The sequence below is a fragment of the Grammomys surdaster genome, unplaced genomic scaffold (assembly GCF_004785775.1).
Source record: "Grammomys surdaster isolate TR1022 unplaced genomic scaffold, NIH_TR_1.0 185, whole genome shotgun sequence".
NCBI lineage: Eukaryota > Metazoa > Chordata > Mammalia > Rodentia > Muridae > Grammomys > Grammomys surdaster.
In genome coordinates, this window is record NW_021604630.1 from 8,056,160 (window position 1) to 8,069,471 (window position 13,312).

Consider the following 13,312-nt stretch of genomic DNA (forward strand, 5'->3'; position numbering starts at 1 on the left):
AGAGAGAGAGAGAGAGAGAGAGAGAGAGAGAGAGAGAGAGAGAGAGAAAGAGAGAGAGAGAGAGAGAGAAACAACCAAATACCTGCTCCTGAGGCTCAAGGGCATTTAGAATTAGGCCCTCCCCTCCTTTACATGGCTGTGGCAGGGCTTACTGTCAATCAATGTTCACCACTGATACCAATCAGGATGAGAAGCATTAGGCCAGTCAAGACTCTGTCTACCTCTTTAGGAAGAAAATCTATTTTGAGATATCTTATCTACCGACTTATTCCTGTAGATTTTTAAATCCCTTATCTCTTATCATTCCTAGTTGATTACATTCATGGGTCAATGTTCTTCTGTCCATCTGTTTGACCCACCATGTATGGTTTTCCCATTTTATTCTGCTTTGATTTTTTTTTCATGTTTCCAAAGCCCACTTGGTTACAATTTTTAACAAATTTTTTTCTATGTTTTTATTTTCATTCTTCCTGACCAGAACAGCCAACCTCTTGACTGTTCTGTTTCTGATTTCTTGTCTCCTGTTCTCCTATCTATGGCACACAGAAGAGCACAACTTTTAGAAGAGTGAAGGAGAGGCAAAACTAGTTCAACTTAAAGGAGTGATCTCAGTCATGGCCCTTCTAGAAGCCTGTGGTCCCCACTCTCCTAAATCCCTCTTTCAGATAATAGGATGATGGCAACCATTGAAAGATTTTACAGAGAACATGCTCACTCTAGGTAAAGTATTAGAGGGTGAGTAGGGAAGAATAACAATTTTCTTATTTAAAAATCACAATTTATGAAAAACTTGACAAAGGAGCTAGATGCATAGTTGCATGATGTCACATTTGCTGGGATTTCTGTGGTATGGAGAGTTAACTCAGGGGCTTCTACATGGTAGGGAAATGTTCTAGCATTGAGCTACATCATTTCTGGCCTATGACAATTTTTTTTTTTGAAAACGACCTTTTCAAAATGTCACTAAAGGCATCCTTTAGAAATCTATAAACCAAACCTAGGCATGGCGATTATCTATCTTCCATTAGCTATGCTAACAGAATCCTTATTACAATGAGGAGAATGTCATTTGCATCATTTGGTTCATGAAATCAAAGCATAGAGAACAGTTTTATACACCACACCACATATCTTCTGAACCAAACAATATGTCGTCACATGAAGAATTGTTTCTGTAAGTATATTAATTTTTAACCCATGGTGACTGCTTTTAATTGATGAGGAAGAAGGCTGTGTTAACTGCTAAGGTTTTTTTTTTCCTTAGGATTTCCAGTTCATGACACCCTTCCATTTGGTAACAGATTTGGCTGAGTGCCTTATCTGTCCCTATGCAGCAGTAAGTATATGCCCCACCTGTAGTAAGCTGTCACCATACTTTCCTGCAGAAGTTTGCTTATCCACGAGCAGTTCCCAGCAGTGCCTGAATCTCTTACATGTTGCTAGGGATATCCTTTGGCCCACTTGAGTAGCCCACTTGCAAGGCTCTTTCAGAATAAATCCTATGGCATTTACTAAAACCAAAACTGACATCCTTCACAAATGGATAGACTTCTACATAAATTATAAATGAACAATAAAAATAGGCCACTATATAAGCCAGAGACAGATATAGCACCCTATTCCATGAACTTACTGATCTTGTGGGATGTTCAAAATAACTAAGGTTAATAAATGCACATTAAAACAAAAGAAATATCTTTTTGGTTCTTAAAAATATTTCTCCCTGAAGTGATGATTCTTTCATAACACTGTCTCAAAGTACCTAGCCCTGACACAGTTCCACTGGGGGAAAAACAAAACAAAACAAAACTCTTAGATCATTACTTAAAGGTAGTAATGAGGCATTTGATATAAGTTAATTCCTGGAAAGGAGGTGGCAGCTATCTCACACAGTCATGGCTACTGTGCTTAGCACTTTCATTGACAGCAGCATTGAACACATCATTAATTGTAAAGCAGCAATTAAGGCCCAGGTGATACACAGTGTGAACTGACTTTGGGTACTTCAGCTCCAAAAGCAGCAGCTAAACTCGAGAGTAAGCTGTAGTTGTCAGAAGAACTTGCCAGACAGACAGCACTACACACACCCTTTGGATGTTTGGCAGCTTCTCTTCTCTTCTCGGGTGAATATGGTATGCAAGTCTATACGTTCCACAGCGATAGCCTGGCTCTTTGGCTTCTACCCATACAGTGCTAGGTAGAGTACATTCCATTTGTCAATGCTGCCAAAAAACAATGAAGCCGAGAGAACAGGACTTACACACAAAGTCATGAGAACACCCTTGTGTTTGAGGAAGCTGGGAGGAATAACTAAAGACCGCAGGGAGAACACATTTCAACACACAAAGGGTGCTCTGTACAGTAGGTGAGCTGACCCCACTCAGTCTGGCTGATTATGCCCATCCACCTCTGCTTTGTGAGCAATGTGTCCTAATGTGGATGCTATCTTTGCCTTAGTGTTATGAATGACGGGACAAATAATCACAGCCATGGGGCATAAGGAATGGTAAGAGTAAGAACTCGAGACCAGTTTGAGCTACAGAATGAGACTGCCTAGACATAGAAAACATGGGTAAGTAGGACCTGATTGTTCTTGTGTTGACCATATCTATGAAAGCTATAACCCCAAAGAACTTCCCACAGTACGTTAGTAGATAACGTCCAAGGAGAAAAAGCATAAATAACATAGCAACTTATTGCCTGAGTACTGTATCTGTTATGGTAATATAAGTCAGGGATGCTGATCATTGCCGAGGAAGTTGGACATTTCTCTGCATTAATATAGGATCTGGAAACCAAAACCCACTATCCAGGGGATTAGCAATATGATCCCTTCTGTCACCTTTCACCCACCTCCCAAACCTATCACCTTCTTTCTCCATCTGTCCCTTCAGCCTTCACTGACTGTCCATTACATGTACAGGTAACGGCCATAGCTAAAGTTGACCATGGCCAGTGTTCCTTAAAACGAACCCATTTAGATAAGCCATAGAGCTATGAAAACTGCCATTAATACTGCGGAAAAACATCAAGCACGGGCCAAAGTGGTGTCAATGACTGAGTCCTACCTAGAGGACTGTTCAGCAAAACCTGGCAACAAAACTGAGATGCAAGCGACTGTTATAAAGCTTGCTAGAAGATTCATTTCTATTGTACTCTACCTAGATGAATGTCACTGACGCAGCATTGGTACATAAACCCTGAATAAATCAGAGCAAAATGGGATGGCTGTCCACATTGGGATTTCATTGTCTCTTGGGAAAAATGAAAGGAGAGGGCCTAGTTTGCAATAGAAGTGGTCAAATAACTGTGAGGCATTCAGTAAACACAGACAGCTTACTCTCTTGCAACTGCTTGCCAAGAATTCATATTCCATTAATTTGTTCACATAATTAAACTGATGAATGAGTTAAGAGAAAAAATTTTAGTCTCTTCTAAATATGATTATGCCCTACATTCAGTATCTACACAATTCTATCATGTTTCTTACAGAAGTTCCACAACAGAAAAACTAAATACACTCACACTATCACAAATTAGTATAACCATTTAAATATTGTATTTTACTTTATTTTAAGACAGAGTCTTATCTTAGTACATTGCCCAGGTTGACCCAGAATTCAAGATCCTCCTGCTTCAGCTTTCTGAGTAGCTGAGGTTGTAAGTAAGTGTCATGGCCCTAAGTTTTATAATAGTATAATGTCCGTATGATCTGAAACGCAAGTCAAATTGCATGTGAACACTAAACCCTGAGCATCTCACTGCTGTCTACTTTTGCAAAGACACTGAACCAACATCTGAATTGCAATGTGGTGTTTTCTACTCATTACTAAGGATTTCTTTGTGGAAGCACACATATTTTTTTCTGCAGAGTAGCTCAAGTTAAAAAAAAAAAAAAAAAAGCAATGCTGGGCAGATGGTTTCCCCATCTCCCTGGTAATAAATCCGCTTTCCTTGTTAGTACCACAGGCAGAGAGCACCAACAGACCAGGACCATGACACAAATCATGACACAAATACATGCCTCTGCTAAGATGCCAGGCCAGTTTCTTTGGACAATGAGCAGGAATTAGGAGGAGAAACATCGGATCCCTGAGAGTAATCTAGAGAATCTATCCTTCCTGAGTGAACATGGTGTGTTTAAGACAGGTTTTACTGATTTACTTGTGGAAAATTAGGTAAATATGAGGTTTACTCTGTAAACTATGTATACAAAAACAAACAAAAACAAAAACAAAAAAAACCAAAACAAAACCTCTTAACATTCCTATATGAAGCAGCCAAACTAAAAAATGAAAGTTTTGAACCTTACCTGTATCTTGAATGTTTATATACTTAGAAATCTGCAAAGTTTCTTGCTCTTCCATAGCCTGCATCTTTTGTTTGTTAGTTTGTTATGTTTGCTTGTTTTTAAGCCCAAATCCCTTCAAATTATTATCCTCACCCAGAATGCAATAGGACTCCTGTGCTGGAAGCACCCTGCACTGCTGCAAACTGCTTAGACGGTTCTTGTGGGTGAAGCACTTCAGAGCCGAAGCCAAGCAGGAAGAACTATGCTGCCCTGCCCACGTGGCTTCTCTCCACATTAAGGAGATGATGGGAGCAATTATTAGCTGTCCACAGGAAAAGCCAGAGCCACACCGGAATCACAGATGCACTGTCATTCTGGGTTGGCATCCCCTCCCCCTCCGCATAGTAATTCAATCCTTTGCTGAATAGCATATAGGTATTTGAAAAGGGGAAAAAGTGCTTGGCAGACACTCTTTTGTATCTGGGAGATCAGGAGAGGCCATACTGCACCTGAAAGAAACACCCATCTCCTAAGAACTCTAGCTTAAACAGACAGATGCTGAGTAGGGCTGGATCAGCTCCCTAAGAAAAAAACTATTGGCGTGCACCAGTTACCCAAAGACAGTTCTCTTTCCTTGGAAAAGCTGTGACATTCTTCAAGACATCTGTGTCACTGAGACATTGTCTAAGAAGCTATAGGACAGATTGATTAGACTCTCTCATAAATAAAATGTGCTGTGAGGGAAAAACAGCTACTTGAATATTTAAAAAATAACATTTCGTGGCAGTCATATTAACATATATAAAGTAATAGTCACAATTAAAGTTGCTATAGTCACAAATTCAAAGACAGTAAGACTATGCACAAACAAAACACAGATAGGTTATGTCAAGCTTGCTCTTATGCTGACCATTTATGTGACTGTTCCTTCACTGAACTTTGCTAACGAAACCACAGAAAGGACAAGAGTAACCATCATTCACTGGCACAGTCCTTGCCTAGAATGTGCTTCGCCCTGGGTTCCATCGCCAGCTCTGAAAAAGACAAGACAGGTCCACATAGGAGAAAGTAGAAGATATAATGAGGGAAGAGAGAGGAGAGCAGAGTCCAGGGATGTATGGACGGACAGACAGACAGACAGACAGACAGACAGACAGACAGACAGACAGACTGGCTGGCTGGCTGGCTGACTGACTGACTGACTGACTGACTGACTGACTGACTGACTGACTGACAGAGACACAGACAATTACAGGAGGGAGGAAGAAGTCAATAGGGTTAGCAAAGAAAATGCCATGAGACCATGCAAAATGTAACCAGAAGTTTTGATAGCAGACTAGGTTATCTGACTGCATGGACTCAAGGCTTACTTAATAAACTTGGGAAATTTAAGAGTTTGCAGACATCCTATAAAGTGAGCATTTATCTAAAGAACAAGTTGACACAAAAGTCCAATGGAGATTAACTAGTGTAACTGCTGAACTTGTGTTTGAGTATCATTTAGACGCATGTAGAAAAGAAGGACCAGAAAAGACCCTAATATATCTTATAACACCCAGTGTTTTGAAAGAGAATATAACTCATGTCAAAAGAGGAGATGGTTTTGTAGTCTTCAATAATATACCCCAGTTAAGAATTCACAAATGTACACAAAAGCAGGTTTCACAAGGTCACGCAAATGTATGAGGAACAGTCTGTGTTTTGTTTCAGCGAACCTCCTTCAGGGCTGGGGATGAGGGGCAGGTATTAAGACCATTTTTAGATAATTCTCTCCCTTGAAAGCCATGAGAAGCCCCTAATATTACTTCTTCCTTTCCAGCAGAATGAGAAGTAACCTTTGGATGTCTTCCCTCATAAAACAAAATTATGATTTGTTGTTGTTGTTGTTGGAAGAACAAGGTCATCTGTAGCTAAACAGAAAGGTCATTTGCAGTTCCCAGCAGTTGCTAAGAAAATTACTTGGTCTTATTAGACAGGGCTATCCTTAGAAAAATAAGATTGTCGGCAAGGTTATTTTTTTAAATATACAAGTTGCCATTTTCCCTGGCAGCGCATTTTATGCACGACAGTCTAATCATGTCATTCTACAACTTAAGACAATATTGCAGTGACATGTTTATGCCACAGTGATGTCACAGCTTTTCCAAAGAGACAGAGAATATCTTTGAGTGATTAGCTGGGTGGAAGGACAACAGGAAATGTACACTATCCTCTATCCAAAGTCAATAGCTTAATTTATCTGTCTGTCTGTCTGTCTGTCTATCTGTCTATCTATTTATCTATCTATCATCTATCTATCTATCCATCTATCTATCTATCTATCTATCTATCTATCTATCTATCTATCTATCCATTTATCCATCTATCTATTTTTTTAGTTAGAAAGCCAGTTCCAGAACCATAGTGTGTGTGTGTATGTGTGTGTGTGTATATATATATATCTGACATTTTATGACTATAAGCTTCCTACAACTAGAAGTGTAGACTGTCCTTGATCTTTTTCCTATTAATGAATACTCTAAAAGAGTACAGTCTTAGACTAACTGCCTACAAAGCAAACATCAGCAGCCCATCTGCCTGGCTTATTGTGGTATATTTGTAGATCTTACCGTGTTAAATGTTGAAGATCTACACTCTTTACTTTGCATTTTCTACTATGATGAATTTGTTGGGGAGAAGGTCATATCAATGTAGGGAATATTATCCTGCTATTGTCCCGGCTAGCCAAAAATGTTAGCAGCCACAGAATAAACCAAAGTAAAACAAGTGAAGACTCAACCATGATAAAAGATTCAGTTATTCAGCTGTTGTTAGAATTACTATGTAGCATTTAATGACATCTGTTAATTTATTCATCCTCTAAAATGTGTTTGGTAACAAAAGCAGATGAAAGGTCAGGAGCTAGATAGAAACCATGAGGTAGATTCAGCTTTACCTTGAACATTTTCAGCAAATATCATGGTATATCAAAAAAATAAAAACAATGTGGCCATTTTAATAGATACTGAATCAGCATTTAATGAACAAAGTTAGTTTCTATAAAACTATCAAGTATTTGTCTCCTCCAAATTTTATCTAAATTTAATTATATATTTGCATGTAGGTAAAAATGAATTAGAATCAAATTAGATAAAAGGGACATACTCAAAGCTACCATGACTGGGTATGACCAGTGAAAACCCAACAGCATAGAGCTCTGCAGCATGTATCACCAGAGTTCTAAAAGAACCTGAAAGGTGATATGAATGAGAGTTAAGCTATAGACAAAGAACAAAAGAAGAGAAAAGTCTAGCACTAAGCACATAAAAGGGCCAAGAGACATCAGCCAAGCACAGTGTGTGAGCCTCACTCAGAAACTAGCTCCAATAAACTGTTATAAAAATGAGGTTTAGGAGAGAAGGTCCAACCACCATCTAAATAACTAATGATACTTAGTCTTTTCACTAATTTGGGTGTGTGTCAAATGTCTCATGGCTATGTCTGAAAACAGCATATTCCTTATCTTTCAGAAATATGTATCAAAATATGCATACATTAGATGATCAGGTGTCTGAGATCTGCTCTGTGGAAGTACAAAGAAAGGGCAATAATGGAATTATGATGATAAGCGCTGTGGTGGATTATGGCTACATGGACATTTATTATACCATTTTCTGTAGTTTCATGAGCCATTGAGATCCATGGTCAAATGCAAATTTTATACTATACAGTTATTTTCAGTGTTGGTGATTAGACTCAAGATCTCATACATGAAAGGCAAATACTCTTAACATTGAGATACATCCAAGCCATATAGAATGGATTTTAAACATGTGGTTATTGTATCTTAAAAATAAAAAATATATATATAAACAAGTGATTTTAGCTTTTTCTAAATTCATTTTTTATATAAAATAAGTAATTATTTGCATTATCTGCAACATGTAAAAGTATTTGTTTTTGGCCAACAACCTAAATTGCAGGTAATACTGTAACTCTTGGAGAGAGGATATTTCCATAACTGGGAAGAACAAGTAAGGTTATGGTTTTAAGTATTATTAGCTGATATTTATGTGAGAATTCTAATCAATGCAATAGGCGGGAACGAAAATTCCCGACAGAGCTTTAGAAAAGGAGAATGAAAAAATAATTACTTGACAACACGTATGTTTGAAAACTAATCTCCGTTAACAAGAAAAAAACAGTGAAATAAAGGAATATTCACTGTAGTCAAAAAACAATAAATTATGCCATATGAATCTAATGACATATGCAAAGAACAGGACTACGATGGCGCATTAAGAGCACTGAGGGCTTGTGGCTGTGTGAAAAGGGGACACTGCCTAACAGATAAGAAATCACATCTGTGGAGGTGGGAAAGAAGGCTCAGGTTGAGTGAAAGCACATAGATTAGAGTACAGCGCAGAAGGTAAAGAAACTGTAGCAGAACCAGGCATCCAGACCCGAGACACACTGACACTTCTGGCTGGAATTAATGTTCAGCAAGTAGATCATAGAGAGACTTTGAGTGAGGTCATGATTAAGAAAATTGATGATCCATCCTTTAAACGTTGACAAAGGAGAGAATAGAGATGAGAAGACAGAGCCATTCCAAAGGTCCAGATGTGAAAGAGTTCAAGGGAACAGATAATAGCCAGGAAGAACACAAGCCAACCAAGAAATACTCTGCATTTATTTATTGCAGTGTTGCCAATATAATCCAAAGACCTCACATATACCCTTTGTATTTGTCTATATTAAAATTAGGAGCTAAATACCGGAATTCATTCATATTTTGACCTTGATTCTTCCTCTTGCTAAGGCACTCAAATGCCTAACACATCTCCTTATTCTGTACATCGGTGAAATGCCTCCCATGCTAGTAGACAAAGGTACATGGGCTCTTCTCAACATGTAATATCCATTGATAGAACTCAAATGCCTGTTACCATCAGTCCATTGGAATAAAAGATTTCATTAAGAACAGATTTTACTGGGTGGGCGTGGCTGGTCTTGCAGCTCAATGGTAGAATATATGTGGGGCACGTGTGAAGCTCTGGGATCAATGTCCACATATACACATGCTTACCACCCTCCAACCTACGACAGTAACATAGTTTGTCTGAAATCATTCATTACATAAATGACTAAGATAATAATATTCCAATGACAGAAAATTAATTCTGTTGAGTATTTTAAATAACCTTAAATGTTCTGTCCTGTGTATCAAGGAGCGACTAAGCAAATGACTCAAAAACTGTTCTGGAAAGACAAACATAATTCCAAGTGTTTTAACTTTGAGTCACATCTCGAGGGAAAATAGTCATTTCAGGCAAGAGTCCTGTATAATATTTATTAGAAGACTTGTCCTTACAGTACAAAGTACGCCTCACTAAAACACTGAATATCCATTACGACAAGTCAGTTAGCCAAACAATTGCCATTTTGTACATGTGAGATAGCTGTGGACGTAAAGAACCAATTTCTGTTTCCATGGGCACAGTTTCTTCAAAAAGGTCAAAGGTTGCTGCTTATGGAGCAGTAACGGTGAGTCCTACTCAGTGACACTTGGCTAACTTCAGGCCATACAATTCCTGACAATTCTCAGGAGTTCCTCATTCCTAGGTCTATGATCAGAGCAGTAAACCATCTCATCCTATAGTAGAATGTGCTATTAGATGTATATCTATAATATTCATGCTCCTGGCATATACCTAACCAAAACAAAAATCCCACAGAAAAGGACCCATTTCAAGACAGTGTCAACACTTCATATGCGATCCTCCTGAACAGGAGGTTTCAAGAAAACATGTGTAATATTAAATGTTTCACGTCAAGAAAAACTATTTGCCTTTTGCCCTGCTCCCCAACCCCAACTCCACTCCCAGCAAAGGATGAGCTGGTCCCAGAGGTTTAGCTCATAATAGTTCTTATTTCTCTAACGCTACAAGGTCTGAGATGGTGCAGTGGCAAGGTAATATTGTAAGTAATACTGTTGTTACGGGGCAGGGACAAAATAATCGACTCTGAATACGTTAAAATATAGGTATAGAGGTTTGTTCTGTTGCTATGTTTGTAATGCTAAACTCTGCTCGAAGGAGGTTTAGGCCTACTAGTGACTTCTCTTGTTTACATGCTTTTGTTGTGTAAACCTTGTTTCTTGATTTAAAATTATTGATTGAATAAAATTGGCTATAGCCAATTACTGGAGTGATTAGAGGTAGGTGGGTTTGGAGTGTGACCTGGTTGGAGGAGGGAGATGAGAAGAGGAGGAAGAAGAGAGGAGAGAAGAAGCCCCCATCAGGGGAAATGGATGCAAGTAATTGGAGTAACTCCTGGGGAAGTAGCCAGGCCATCAGATAGAAAAGCAGATTAGGGTTTACCTTCCAGTTATTGAGGCCAAATAAAATAACCATAGTCTGAGTCTCATTTATTTGTAAAGTAGTTGGAGATAAGCCTAAATTGGTTGTACTACACATAGGCCATGGCTGGGAGACTATACAGGGGTATGTATGCACACAGGTACATGTATATGCTTAAATTTTTAGAGCCTCCACCCTCAAAGCTACTAATCACCTGTTTCCCCACCAATGATACTAAGTACCATTGAGTGTCAGAAAGGTAGGTGACTGCATAGTGTCTTAAGGCACAGCTGTAGTTTTAGGCCCCCAGAGAGAAATCTACATGAACAAACTTCTTTCCTAATTCATACACTATTTTTGATGAACTGGATCTGTATCTTTAGTATCTTACTAACCATCTTCTGTATCATCTGTATCTTTAGCATCTTTCCAACCGGTTGTTGGAAACTATCCAGGGGGAACTGAAACAAGCATGGGAAACACCTTCTAAAGGGCTGGTAGAAGCCAAGCATGTCTCCAGTTTGCCTGGCTACATCCCTGCTATGCCAGAAACAGGGAATGTGCCAGTCAATATATTAGCCTTTCATTATAATTTATTGGTTTTTTTTTTCCTGGTAGCACTCCACTTACTTGGGCTAATAAACTACTTCCTACTCCCAAAGCTATAGTAATTCTAAGTGGCTGAGATCATCCCTTTCTTTTAGGACATAAACCATTGGGGGTGGTGGGTAGATGCCACAGTCATTCTTCTGATCCATTTCTAAAGGGTTTCACACCCTAACAGTGACCAGGAAGAGGTGCTGAGCAGAGATCCTGACTGTCCAGCACACTAATGGAAGCGTGCTCTATAAAGCTACCTGATGTCACAGCAGTCAGCCATTTATTCAAAAACACTGTAAATAACAATAAATAGTATGTCTATATCTAGTAGAATCTGCATTTCTTGTTCAGCTCACATAGGCCTGGAAAAATCCTTCGTGTCCAGTGTTTTATTTACAGGGGAGCTCAGGTTTGGGAATGGGGAGGGAAATCTAGACTACAGTATCCAGTAACCACCATAACCAGGACACTTGGAACACAGTCTACATATAAGCTCTGGCAATGTTCCTAAGCAAAACAGACAGCCTTATCAGGAAAACAAGACAGTCAACAAGAAATTAGACCTCTGTCTCTATTCTGATTGCTGTGTAGCATCTCCATTAAGAATCCTTATTTGTGCTGGGCAGTGTACGTCTTTAATTCTAGCACTTGGGAGGCAGAAGCAGGTGGATCTCCTAGTGAGGTTCAAGAGCGGTTACCAGACAGGTGTAAGGAGAACTCATAGGAGTCCTTCCTTGGTATTTCTGACCCTTTCCGTTAGAAAAGGTCATCGGATTTTATCAGGTGTGAACATGGGCTTATGTAGCTCAAGTTTGGGGAAACTAATTCCCCATTTGTTAGTGCTCTTCATGTGTGCATCATTAATGTGTATGCAAGTGTGTGCGTGTGTATGTGCGTGTGCGTGCACGTGTGCATGCGCGCACGCGTGCATGCAATCACACATGCACTTGTGTATGATTTTCCTTTAAAAATTCAAACTAGTCTAAAACTCTTTGTCTAATAGTCAATTCATTCATTCATTCATTCATTCATTTTTGTGGAAGATATGACAAGGACTGATGTATTCATTGAGGAATACGGACACAAGCTACTTTATTCATAACTATATCTCATCATACCTACAACAAGTTATTATCCTTGTAATAAGTAGAACAACACCAAAGACATCCTAGAACCTTTCAAGTTTTGTTTTCTGAATTTTTATTTGTTTAACTCTAGTCAGTTGATGATAATTCATCACTAATCCAAAACTAGTTTTTAGCTAGAGAAACCTAGGTAGTATATTTGATATACTCACAGAAACTACGACAAAGCATATGGTCATGTACATTTAAGAATATTCTTATGAATAGTTGAGAAGAAAAAGAGCAAGAATCACTCTGTTGCTAGCCATGGAGAAGAAAGGGGAGGGCCAGAAGGATGGTGGCTGTGTGAAAAGCTGGTATTTCTTAGTACATAGAGAGTGAGCATTAAGTTCACGTCAGAATGTATACAGCAAGTCAGACTGTTAGCTCTTTTGGGTCAAAGGTTAGACATGCAGGAAAGAGATGCTGAATAAGAAGGGCTTTTGGTACCCCAGAGAAGGCTACTTCCTTCGGCTCATTCACCCCTGCAAAATGAATATATAGTCTGCAGAGGGCTGCTAGATTTGAAGCTACTACAATTTGTAGAAAATCATACATAGCTTCAAGTCTTGATATGAGCTTGAAACTTCCATACTAAACATCAGCATACCAGCAAAGAGCCACAGTAGAGTGGAAAATTTCAGATCAAATTTCATCCATTAACTGGCAATGTGATCCACGATGCTGACTGGAGATATCTAGAGATAGGTAACCTAGCTACACATGTATGCAAAGGTCAAAAGAGGATGTGTATGAGCAGAAATTACCCCTGTAGCTTCTGAATAGTGAGACTAGTTCCAGACGACAATGGTGACCATTCTAGTAACCCTGAGAAAGAAGGCATGAATGATCTAATTCTTAAGATAGCAGATATGTCTAAGCCAATTAAATTTTCTATTTTTCTGTGACTAGACATTGCATGAGGTCAGAACAAAGTTCCAGCTGTGCTTAGATCA

The 13,312-nt window shown here is 38.9% G+C and overlaps 1 protein-coding gene across 13 annotated transcripts in view; it reads right to left on the bottom strand.

The window, feature by feature from the left end:
• The window catches only part of Nrg1 (neuregulin 1), a 1,037,838-nt gene that overhangs the window by 35,211 nt on the left and 989,315 nt on the right, over nucleotides 1-13,312 (bottom strand). The window lies entirely within an intron of this gene.